The following is a 12054-nucleotide window of genomic DNA, read 5'->3' on the forward strand; positions in this document are numbered from 1 at the left end:
GTTAACATTAAACACTTCTATGGCAGCTGTCTAAAGATCTAGCTTGGGCTGAGTCTTTTTAGAAAAGGAGGCACTTACTGAAAAGCACCCAAGTGGAATGGCTACTGCAGCTCGATTCGGACCCCTGTCCCACCCAGCAACGCCCAAAGGACCAAGGGCAGGGGTCCCTGCTGGGTGGTCTCTCGGCAGAGTCTGGTTTCTCCAGTCTTCAGCCATGCGAGGGCTGTGACCTTGTGCGTCAGGGATTTAGGGAAGGCGGTGAGTGAAGCCACCAGATGGTGCCCTAGGTCCTCTCTGCTCCCTCTCCTGTCCCCTGCCTGCCCGCCTGCCCCTGAGGCCCCCAGCCTCCCGAGGTGGGCACCTAGAGCCACGTAGAGCCGCCCCAGCCAGGGCTGTCTTCTGCCTGCGTAGATGGTGCCTCTGGCCCCGCACAGCTCTGCACTGCAGCCCAAGGGCCACCACCAGCCCCTCAGACGTGATGAAGACAGTTCCCCTCCTTTGCACCCATGACATAAGTGCATCTCCTGGAGCTCTGCTTTTCCTTCTGAAATATGTGGCTTGCGTTCCATAGCTCTTGGCCACATGAAGATTGAGATATACAGCTGGTAGGGCCAGGCAGGTAGGCTCCCCTGCTTTAAGCAGTCACAATGTAATTGCCCAAATTGGAACAGGATGAACGTGGAAAAGCTAACATATGGGCTTCTTCGAAACGTGTCTTTAGGTAACCACTTAGAGCCTCTGTTTTCTCTCCCATCTGAAAGTCTGTTAGGCCTGCAATTTGGGGCAAGGATTTCTGAGTGCTCCCAGGGGTAATAATTGTACCCAAAATACATGTGCTGCAGTTGCGAGGGAATTAGCCTTGTAACGCCACCAGCGGTGCTTTATGCTGACACATGCCATTAAAATCAAAGATGTCAAGTGTCCTTGCAAGGCTCAGTGTGATATTTCAGCTTCATACACGAGGAAACGGAGACTCGGGAGGTTAAACGACTTCTCCAAAATTGCAGAGGGTCAGAAGTAAAGTCAGGAGCAAAAATCAGCTTCCTACGTTCTTATTCAGATCAGGCTGTCAAGGTGGGAGCCAGTAGCCGGGTAAGCTGGAATTATTCAGCTCCTTTCAGTTTTATAAAGTATGGGGGAAAAAAGTCTCTTCCTGGGTCTCCAGCACCCATTTCAGCAGCACTCTTTTTTCATTGTTGGTTTCTTATGCAGGTATTGATCGGGGATACCATTTGACTGGCTGAGGTCTGCTCACACACAGAGGTCACCGAGCTGCAGAAGTTACTGCTCTCTCTTATGGAGGTATCCACCATTTTGGCAATAAGGAGAGCTCGTAAAAGCCAAATTACCATGGAAAGCCCAATTACTTATGCTGTAATTCCCCAAATAAATGTTTATGGAGGGGACGTGATGAGTTACTGCACATCCATCTCAGAAGGTCTTAACTGCTGAAGAATCTCCTGGGCTGGTGGAGAGGGCTTAGGGCAGGCAGAGCAAATGGCTGTGGCTCATCACAACACTCTGCTCAGGGATGAGAAGATGGGGAAGCCCTCAGCCCCAGCGCAGAGCTTCCCAGGGAAGACAGAGGTGCAAGGAGAGGTGCTGTGATCATTTTGTGAATGGGAATGCTTGCCATTCTTTTGAACGTTCGAAAGAAGCCGCAGCCGTGATGTGATGTCATTCCTGCTTGGCTGGATTATTTATTCAAACAGGGCTGTGCCGTGTGAGCACGTGGGGAAGAGAAAGTAAAACTTCAGCTCAGCTTTTGCTCCCTCGGGATTTCTGTAGGCTTTCAGACTCACCGAGGTCAAGGCAGGGTCTGAGCCTGGAGCGCGGCGGCTCTTCAGAACAGCTCTGTGCAGCCCTGCTCTGCTAGGCAGTGTGCGAAACGCAGGTGTGGGTTTTGGAGAAATCAGTTTAATAAGGGAGCTGTAGCTCCTCTTCTCCTGCCCAGTAGACTTAAAATAATCTCGCTGCCCATAAAAATCAGGTTAGCTATTTTGGGTTCATGTAGAGCTGAAATGAATGCAGCATCTCTCATTTCTAGTCATGATAAGTCACTAGATATCAATTCTTAATTGCTTGATTCATCTTGAATTTTCAGAGCTGACACTGCCTGTCCTACCTCCAGAGAAAAGCTACATTTAAAAGAAAGAAGGAAACACTTTCCTCTTGATTAAGACCAAAAAACAAATGCCAACCTCGCAAGGTAAGTGCATGAAATGAGAGAGGTTTGTGGCAGCTGTTGTCCTGAGACAGCCATTAGGCAGAGTGTGAGTGAAGCAGCCAGAGGTCCCCGAGATACAGGGGAGTGATGGACTCATTTCAGTGTGTGCTTCAGCAGTTAATTACAGGACAACCTCAAACCCAGATATTAGCGCATTCGTGTTTGCCTGTGTGTGTTAGGCCATGGTATTCATTTTAATAAGTAGAGAGGTTTCCTTCACAGAGATCATTACATTTCTACCTATAGAAAAGCTGTTTAAGGTCAACAGTTACAGTAGATGATACCTTGGCGTGCTTTGTGTATGCTTGGACTGATAATTATCACTGCATTGCCTCCCTAAGGGTGTTGTTAAAAAAAATCCAGACCCAGAAAGGAAAGGAAAGATGTTCAAACTCATTATAGATCATTTATAAAATTGTCTGGGCCTTTTAATTATTATTATTATTTTCCTTTTAAAGTATCGTGCGTGTGGCACATTCAGGATGAACAGCAGTATGGGGCATCGCCCTGTGCTTGCCCACACTAGGTCTCCCATTTTGTGGTGGCACAACTTGATGTAAAGGTGGCATAGGTGCAAGTTCAGGCTGGCTTTCCTACTGTGTTAGAAAAGGAAATACTTTGATCTCTTCACTCTAATTAAGGAATTATAAGGCTCTGCCTTTTTCTTTTTTTCCCATCTCAATTAGCTGCCATCTACGGATGCTACAGACTCCTTGGAAGAGGTAGGTGCTGTCCTTGACGGCTCCTGAAGGGTCTGTGTGATCCAAGGAAATGTCCTGACAGCCAGCACTAAACAAAGGCGTGCTGCCATCGTTGTCCTGACCAGGTGATGAACCAGGGACATCTCCAGAAAATCAAGGAGGTGAAAAGGAAATGTTCTGTGGATACAATCACCCCTTAGATCCCTTTGAGTACAGCACTCCCTCTACTGCTACCTGCTGAAACCAAGCACGGTTATTTTGGTCTACAGCAATGCTGTAGAGAAAGCTTCCCCCAAGTACAGGGTTGAGACCTGCTCTGCGAATGTTGCAGATAGCAAGCAGTCAGACGGTCAGTAGTGGGACATGCCCAAGGCACGCTGTCCCCACCTAATCCCTTCCTGCAGTCACTGCTTCTTGATCGTCTTCTGTGAATCAGGTGATGGGAGCTCCTCTGGGATGCTGTCATGCAGATTTGTAGATTAATACTTCCTTTGCTTAATTTCATTTACATTGATATCATTTACACTCCCTCAGACAACCCTAAGCAGTCTCTCTCGCTCCCTGGTGTTTCTGCACCCCTGAAGTTCTCGTACGCAATTCCCATGATGCTCTTCACAGTTGTTATTTGGCCAACCTACACACACTGTAATCCCTTCCAGCTTTTTCTTTTTTATCATTTTATGTTCTTATTTTTTTATTTCCCTCCAAGTCGCTGACATCCAGCTTGTACTGAGCTGTCCAGATCTAAACATGTCTTCAAACCGTGGTCTCACCGCTATATTAAAAAATGGGACTATTGCCTCTATCTCTGAGAAGAGGTCTCTGCCTTTACAACCCCAAATTAAATTAACTGCATGATTTTTGCTGCCATATAACATTGCAAAAACATATTAAATCTGCTGTCTGCCGTCTCCCTGAGGTCTTCTGGTATTTCTGCTTTCAGTACTTGAGCACAAATGATTCCTCTCTTCACCTCAGTTTCCGCCTTTCAGAAGCTCGCGTGTTGTGCCCCTCAGACACGTGGGATTGCTCAGGGTTCCTCTCTGAGGAACAGTGGTGTGACTCCTTACACAGGGGGAAATGCTTTCTGTGTTTCACTATGAAATAGTTTATTTCCACTGTTTCCCTCTAAGCTGTCCCATGACGATCTGTTCCAATGCAAACAGAAGATACATTACTCCTTTTGGTATCCAGATATTCCTATCTATAGCTGTGTCTGTATGTTAATAACCTGCCTCAATCTGCTGGAGCTTCAGCACCACAGGTTGAAACTCCTCTTCTGGAGGAAGGGAAATGCTGTTCTCTTTTTTGTGTGTGTTTTTGTCCCAGATGTCAAGACTACAGCTTAGCTTTTCTTTGGTTGGGCATAACATATTTTAACGTCCCTTTGTGCAGGAGACATCTTTCTATGGGCGCCTCAACACTCTGAAATTAACTTCCCTGGGAAATAAAGCCTAGCACAGAAATTGCCATTGTCCCCATTTTGCTTGGTATGAATACAGAGCAACAAGAATAGAGGAGAAAAAAAAACAACAAAACCAAAACACCAGCTCACAAGACCAAAACACTGCTCTGCACATCATTTTCTTCCTGGGGAGAGAACAAGACAAAGAAAACCAACCCCCACGTGTGACAGATGTTACTTGGATCGGTTAATGTAGTCCTAGACTGTACTCGAATATTATGATTATGAAAACGGCATGAGAATCGATACAAAACCAAATACGTTTGTTTTATCATATTCTATTTCATAGATAAGAGAATCTGGAAGAATCAGAGAAGGCGAGACAGTGTTGTTGTCGTAGCTGTGATGGTCTGAAGATCCCAGGGAAGCAAGGTTTGTGGAGAAAGGTAATATCTTTTATTAGATCAGCTGATATGGCTGGAAAAAGCAAACAAGCTATTGGGCTCAGGGTCTCTTTATCAGATCTGACAGAAAGCAGCAAAATTCAGGCTAACTACAGGCTAGATGCAATTGTTCTTAGTTTAATCTAATTATATTAATCAATTTGACCACTTGAGAGAAAAAGGAAAAAAAAAAGGAACACCTATGGAGTGCAAAGGCAGGAGTGTGAGCAGGAGTGAGTAACAAGCTGACGGCTCTCTGCTGTACCATGAGCAAGGAGAGGGTTGAGATTTACCTTCTGGGAGTCTTTTGCTGGTCTCCTTTGGGATAAGGACTGAGGAGCCTGGGTTGTTATTTTCCAGCACATTCCGCTAATGATGAGTATGTGTTCCTCTACTTTATTGTCTGTCTGTGTGCGCCCGTTCTCAGATGGCAATTAGTTGGTTTCACTCACATGGCTTCTGTGGGGGTATCTCATCTGCCGGATGAAGTGATGAACTGTAGATTTGGGACAACTCTGCGCAGGAACAAAGAATTTCGGTGGTTTTGCTGTGGGAAGAAGGGCATTGATTATGCTGTCTGTGGAGCGGCGCTGGCATATTTCATGTTTGATGCTCTGGCGGGATCTGGTTCTATTTCATGCGTTTTCATCTGCAGATTTGCTTCCTGTAATGAGCTGGGAAAGGGAGAGGTGGAAGGTTAGGGGGAGAGGCAGTAGGAAAAAAAAAAGCCTTTCAAATTGAGATAGCCATTTAAAAGATTAATTTATGTGTGGATTTTAGCATGGGATGTTATTGCTATGGGGGGCACATGATCAAGGGAGGGGGAATGCTGCGTTAGCGACTCTAAACTAAAGAGCAGAAAAAACAGATTGCCAGGAAGCTGATGTGGTCGGAGGCTTTGTAATGCTGGCCGCACTGGACAAACACCAAATGAACCTGGTCCCTTGAAAAGCAATTGGCTAAAATTGCTCTTGTTGACACTGCATCTGTATCACAGTGGACATGCCTGTGTGCTGCTGCTGCACAGCAGCCTTGCAGGGCAGGAGCCATCCCCTCAGGTGGGCACAGCAGTGACAACAGGGCAAGCCGAGCTCCTCAGTGTGCTTTGGTTGGGTGCTGGGCACACAGTAGCTTCACAGAGGCAATTTTAGGCCCTGAAGGTTGCCAGTTCATGGATGTTATGTTTTTGTGCCATTTGTGGTGCCGCTAAAGCCAATGCTGGTGTAGGAGCAATCTCGGGAGCAGCAGGGAGGCTGCTTCTCAGAATCACTGAATCACAGAATTATTAAGGGTGGAAAAGACTGTAACGATCATTGAGTCCAACCAGAAGCCCATCCCCACCATGCCCACTGACCACGTCCTCAGTGCCACATCCACACGGCTCTGGAACACCTCCAGGGATGGTGACTGCACCACCTCCCTGGGCAGTCTGTGCCACTGCAGCACCACTTTCTGAGAAGAAATTCTTCCTTATATCCAACCTGAACCTCCCAGGGTGCAACTTGAGGACATTCCCTCTCATCCTATCACTGTTATCTGGGAGCAGAGGCCGACCCCCACCTCACTACAACCTCCCTTCAGGTTGTTATAGAGAGCACTGAGTTTTCCCCTGAGCCTCCTCTCCCCCATCCTGACCAACCCCATTTCCCTCAGCCGTTCCCCATCACACTTGTGCTGCAGACCCCTCACAGCTCTGCTGCCCTTTTCTGGACACGCTCCAGGGCCTCCATGTCTTTCTGGCAGTGAGCGGCCCAGATCTGAACACAGCCGAAGTGATCACTGGAGGTGCGGCCTCACCAGCACAGAGAGCCGGCCACCCCCCGCTCCCGCTGCCTGGAAAGCCCACCGGACGGACATCCCCGTCCCGCGCCGCTCCCTGCGGGCCGAGCCGCGCCGTGGGCAGCCCCGGGGCGGGCCGTGCCGTGGGCAGCGCCGAGCGCCGCCGGATCCCGCCCCCGCGCCCCGCCGAGGAGCGCTCCCGCGCGCGGCTCCTCCTCCTCCACCGCCGCTCCGCCGGCAGCAGTCGGGCCTGACACCCGCGCCCGGCGGCGGGGCCTGGCCTGGGCGGGGGGGCGGAAGGGAGAGAGGGGAGGAAGGCGAAAACCCAAACAAACATACCGAAACAAAAACAACAAATCAAAGGGAAAACAGCAGCACCTCCACGAGAGCCGACCCCCCCCCCCCCCGGCGGGTCACATGACGTGACCGGATCTCGCCCGCTCCCCGCCGCGCAACAAAGAACCGGGAGCCCCGCGCCGCGATGGCACCGTGAGCGGCGGCCCCGCCAGGTGAGCGGCCGGTGGGCGGCGGGCCGGGATCCCCCTCCCCTGCACCCGCTGGAGGTGACTTTGTGCGCTCTACCGCTTCGTGGGGGGTTGCGCCGAGCGGCCCCGGGACGTTGGGAGCCGATGGGGTGGGCGCCGCGAGGGTGTCCGCGGTCACCCAGCGCGTGGTCCCTCGGCTGGCTGCCCCGAGCGGCCCCGCGCCGTCTGCTCTGCGAGCTGCCTGTGTCGCTTCCCATCCCTGCCCGCCGTGACCTTTGGGGCCGAGCGTTGGGGTGATGCCGGTTTTTGGCGGAGCTCCGTCCGGGTCCGAAGTGCCGCTCCCCGTTCAGTAGGAGCGCGGCTCGGAGTTGCTGACAGCGGGTGACACGGGGCTGACGCTGAAGTTTGAGGGCTGGATGGTGCCGTGGCTATAGCCGGCCGTCGGCAGCTTTCCATCCCAAATCTACCGTCTGCACGGCGCGGTCAGAGGCTGGAGGTTGGGGCAGGAGGAGCCCGGTGGGCCCACGGCCCCCTGTGCGTGCACGGCATGGGGCAGTGCTGCGAAGGGAGCGGCACTCCGCGTGGTTTCTTGTTTTCCTTTTTCAATGTTCTTCTTGGCCTGTGACCTTCGGCACCACCATGCTGAAATAACGCGCTCCTGGGCATCACCAGCATCTTCTGCGCTTGCCAAGCGGCCGCCCAGCAGGGATTGAACGCCTCCAGGCCTGGCTGCGTCCGACTGGGAGTGCCTGTGGGCTGGCGGCTCCCCTTGAGCGCTTATCTTGGCTTGTGGGAACGGGGAAGGAACCGCAGCTCCTTCCAGGGGAAGGCTCTGGGCTGGCCGTGCTGCTGTAAACCTGGATTCGAAATAAGCGAAGCTGAGGGGTGAGGAGGAACGAGGCAGGGCAGGACGTGCTGCGTGTGCCTCAGGGTCTGTCCAGAGCTGCATCGGGGCCCGCGGTGGTGCACATCAGGTTGGGCCACGTTGGCAGGTAGTTTGTGCACATCTTCATGCAGATGGGCCTTGAGTTTGTTTATAATGAGAGCTATGGATCTTACTGAGCGGTTAGAGCAGCAAGTGTGCCAAACTTGGGGCAAAGCAGAGAGCTGACAGTACTCATTTTAATTGCTCCTCTCTCCTCCAGCCATTCTTTATCTGCAGCACCTTTTCCCAATTCCTTCCGTTCACAGCCATGGTGGGGAACAGAAGAGGATTTGTCAATAGCCAGCTTGGTTTCTGCTGATTAGTGCTGGAAGTGTGACTGTCCTTAATGTAACCAGCTGTGCCGTGAGGGCCTGGAACTGGGATCTGGCAGCGTGCTTGGTGTGGGTCGTTAGTGGCTGTGGAAGACTAATGACGGGCTGACAACTTGTGTCCTCGAAAAATGAGGAGGAAAGGTTGGTTTCTCCCCTGGAGCAGGGAGGAGGTTTGAAGTGAAGATTAGTGTGTCTGTCCATTCCCCTGGGAAAAAAAAAACAACAACGCATGGCATATTTTTGAATCCGAGTCATCAGGTAGAATTTATTTCAGGTATTTTTAGGCTCTTATGGACTCGGTGCACTTTGGTTGTATTTTCTGTTGCCCTGTTGGGAAGTCTCGCTCAGGTTTGCTCTGACTGGGTTTAGGATGGTAATGAGAGAGCCCCTTTCAGGTCTGAGCAGAGCAGCAGTGCTTTGGAAGGGTAGGGGCAGCAGCCATGTAACGAATACCTTCTCTGCAGAGATGCTAAGGAGCAGCACAAGCCACCCAACCTCTCTCAGTGCTGCTGGAAGCATGTGAGCGTGGGAGCAGGAAGGCATGGAGCAGGCTGTCTGCCCTGTGGGCTGCACAGACTACAGGGAAAGGGAGCATGCAAGGCTCCTGGCACCAGCCCAGCCTGCCTTCCCCATCCCTCTAAGCTCTGCTGCTGCGGAGGGGCAGCACAGGCTCTAATGTGTGATGTGCCTGGTCTGCTCGCGTCACTTTGGGGCAGTCACAGTGGGGACGCGCGGCTTCAGAGTGATTATTAGTGTCGGATGACTTGGCCAGGATTGTGTAATGACACCGAGCAAGAGATAAAAGGTTTTATATCCCATAAACTCGGTTCTCGCTCCAGGGTGATCTGCAAGGCTTTTGAAAATGTGTGAGTTTGATGGCTCACTGGTAGCTGCAAATAGGTGCAAACATAAATCACTTGAAACAAGTCTCTGAAAATAAGAACAAACACAGATGTAGACTATAGGCAGGAGAATGAAAAGAAGGGCTAATTACTATTTTTTTTTTTTCCTATGTATTTTTAAAATGATGCTTAATCCTGTGGATATGGTTCTGGAAGTGACCCGGCAGCTCCTGCAATTTATTCATTTATTTAAAGAAGCTTTGTAGTTCACCTTGAAAACCGCTTCCTGCCATATGGTTATATTATTTCCCTATGCCGCATTTTTTGCTAATTATCAAGACCATTTGCTTTAAAATAGGTGTTTTTAATTTCACAGCCTTGTCTGCCTCTCCTGCTTGATCCTGCCCTGGAGTCAAGAGGCTGTGTCTGTTCGTTCTCCATGGCAACGGGTTGTGATTTACTTATTTCAATTTAATTAAAAAGCAGCTATCAAATTCTAGGCATCTTATATGTTCCTTGTGTTAGAAAAATATCAGTGGCTCAGCCTCCGCCAGCCTCAGAAAGGATATTCTCAGCCTGAGCTGCTCATGCCTTCTGCAGTTTCTTCCTTTTGGAACGGTTTGCGAGAGGGAATGGTGCCACGGCCTGGCTAGAGGTTGAGGGGATGGGAGGCCTGGATGTGGGAACCTGGACCTGAAGGCCTGGGCAGGGAAACCTGTATATGGGGCCTGGAGTGGGGAGCCTGGACTCCAGGGCCTGAATGGAAAGGCTTGGACTCCAGGGCCTCGGTGGCAGCTCTGGGTGCCAGTTATAAGCACCCAAAAGGCTGCTGGTCCCCTCCTGCTGTCCTGCAGCTGCTGGGAGGTCGCAGGCCACGCTGTGGAAACACGGGCACCCCAGGCCTTGCGTAGAAGGTACAGATGGGCTGTGGGCTCCGTGTGTTGGGCCCCCTTTGGTGGCTGCATCTCAGGAGCCATTTTGTGAGGTAGCGCAGGGCTGTGGTGGCAGGGCTGTGTGGAAGGGGCGCAGACAGCTGGACTTCCTGCAGTGAAGAGGCAGAAAATGGCGGCCCTGCTAGAAATGGTGTGGTGTTTACCAGCCCTCCCAGTGTAAGAGAGAGAGCGAGTCGAAATCCTTCATGTTGGCTTTGTTTCTGTTGCTGTTTTCTGATCCTTCTTGATGCCCGTCCATTCTTCGATGCACATGTGATACAGCTTGGGTTTTCAAGCTGGTCACAGTCGAGAAGCCCCAGTGCCCTCTTGGGTTAAGTGTGCCTGGTGTTTGTATGCAGGCTAGAATTGAGTTTAATCCTGAATTAGTTTTCCAGGGGCTGCGGCTATACAAAAACCAGTCCGTGTTGGTCAGGGATAAGGAAACGAAGCTGCTGGCCAAAGCGGGGAAGGTGCCAGGAGAGGACTTGCAGGGTGGAGTCCAGGAGCGTGTGGGTTTACTGACCCAGAGGTGCTAGGTTTGGTGGTAAACACAGGCTGTGTGATAAGACAGTGCCAGAATTAGCACTGCTTTGTCTCCAGCACCACCTTCCTGGTTCTTATAGGGTCGTTCTGCTGTGGTGCGTGGCTCTGGGAGAGCTGGGCACGCTGGGCTGTACAGCGCTTCTGAGCTGCAGGAACGCGCGGAGGAAGAAAAGTTGGCTGTGTGTTTTTATTAAACCTGGAGGAGCAGTTAGCATCAGAAGAGCGCCTGCATATTTTATTTTCCTTCTCTTTAGTGGTGCTACTCCCCATGCTTTTTTGCAGGCGGTTATTTTAACGTCAGGCTCAGGTTTTTGCTCCTCTTGGCCCTGCCAAAGCCCGGGAGGCTGCGATAAAGTGTTGGACGCTCTCCTGGCTGGCAGATCTCCATTGACAAAATGATGTGTGTGGTTTTCAGCTGCAGATTCTTCATTCCTGGTGATCACGCACGAAGCTAATAGAAACAGAATAAAACAAAAAAGCAACACCCCAGAGCGGGCTTTTGTTTGTTGCTGTATTTAAGCAGATACGTTCACCAAATTTACATCCCACTGGTGGCTTTTGTAGCCATTTATTACTGGTTATACTGGTGTGCAGGCACGATCTGTATTCTTTAATAGTTTGTCTGTTCCTCTTCCTTAGCCAGCTTCGAAGCAGACCTCTGTGGTATTAATTTCTGTATAGACTGTATCCTCATCTATAAAATAAAGGGAACGTTTCATACAAGCAGCTGTGAAGTTGCATTTATTGTCTGTAAATTGCTTTTAGTAATTGAGCTGAGGAGGTGGAAGGGAAGAAAGACAGTGAAGTAAAATGGGCTTGATTTTTGAATTTATTTATTTATTTTAAAATCGAAGAGAACTGCATTATTTGTTCATCTGATGTGGAGCTGACGGGGGAAGAAAAATTCTTTGCCACCAGCACCCTGCAACTAATTGTTAAATTTGCAATGGAAACAGACATTTCTGAGCGCAGTGATGAAGGCAGCCATCTTGTTGGATAATAAGAGTCCAATTTAAAAAGAGGAACAATTATTCTTGGGAATCCTGCAGCACTGCTCGTGTTTTTGCCTGGTTTGGGTCTGCTGGGTTTGAGTGTCCGTTTTTACCTTCATGGCTGCCTTCTGTCCTGAGTGCAGGTGGGTAGACCTTAGTTACAGGTAAAAGTTTAGTGTTTATTAGCAAACACATCTACTGCAGACTTTCTGGTTTAGCCTCGTCTTTTGTGCTGGCACCACACTGTCATGTAGCTGAGGGTGGGTTTTGTTGCAGTCTGGCTGCTGGCTCTGTCCAGAAGCGGAGGTTGAGCTGTGCCCTTGTGCTGCTCCGGTGTGCATGAGTTCGACGTGTGCAGCTTTTGGAAAATGGACTTGGTAAAAAATACGTGTGTTTTTTTAAAAAAAAATAAATAAAAAAGCACAGCAGAAAAAAAACATGAATAGTT

The 12054-nt window shown here is 50.1% G+C and overlaps 1 protein-coding gene across 6 annotated transcripts in view; it reads left to right on the forward strand.

The window, feature by feature from the left end:
• The first annotated feature begins 6785 nt into the window (after positions 1-6785).
• The window catches only part of TCF20 (transcription factor 20), a 114073-nt gene continuing 108804 nt past the window's right edge, over positions 6786-12054 (forward strand). For all 6 annotated transcript variants that reach the window (XR_011902802.1, XR_011902805.1, XM_072328452.1 and 3 more), the window contains exon 1: positions 6786-7064. The gene's annotated coding sequence lies outside the window, so the exon portion shown is untranslated. The remainder of the gene's footprint in view (positions 7065-12054) is intronic.

Source organism: Excalfactoria chinensis, chromosome 1 (genome assembly GCF_039878825.1).
Source record: "Excalfactoria chinensis isolate bCotChi1 chromosome 1, bCotChi1.hap2, whole genome shotgun sequence".
NCBI lineage: Eukaryota > Metazoa > Chordata > Aves > Galliformes > Phasianidae > Excalfactoria > Excalfactoria chinensis.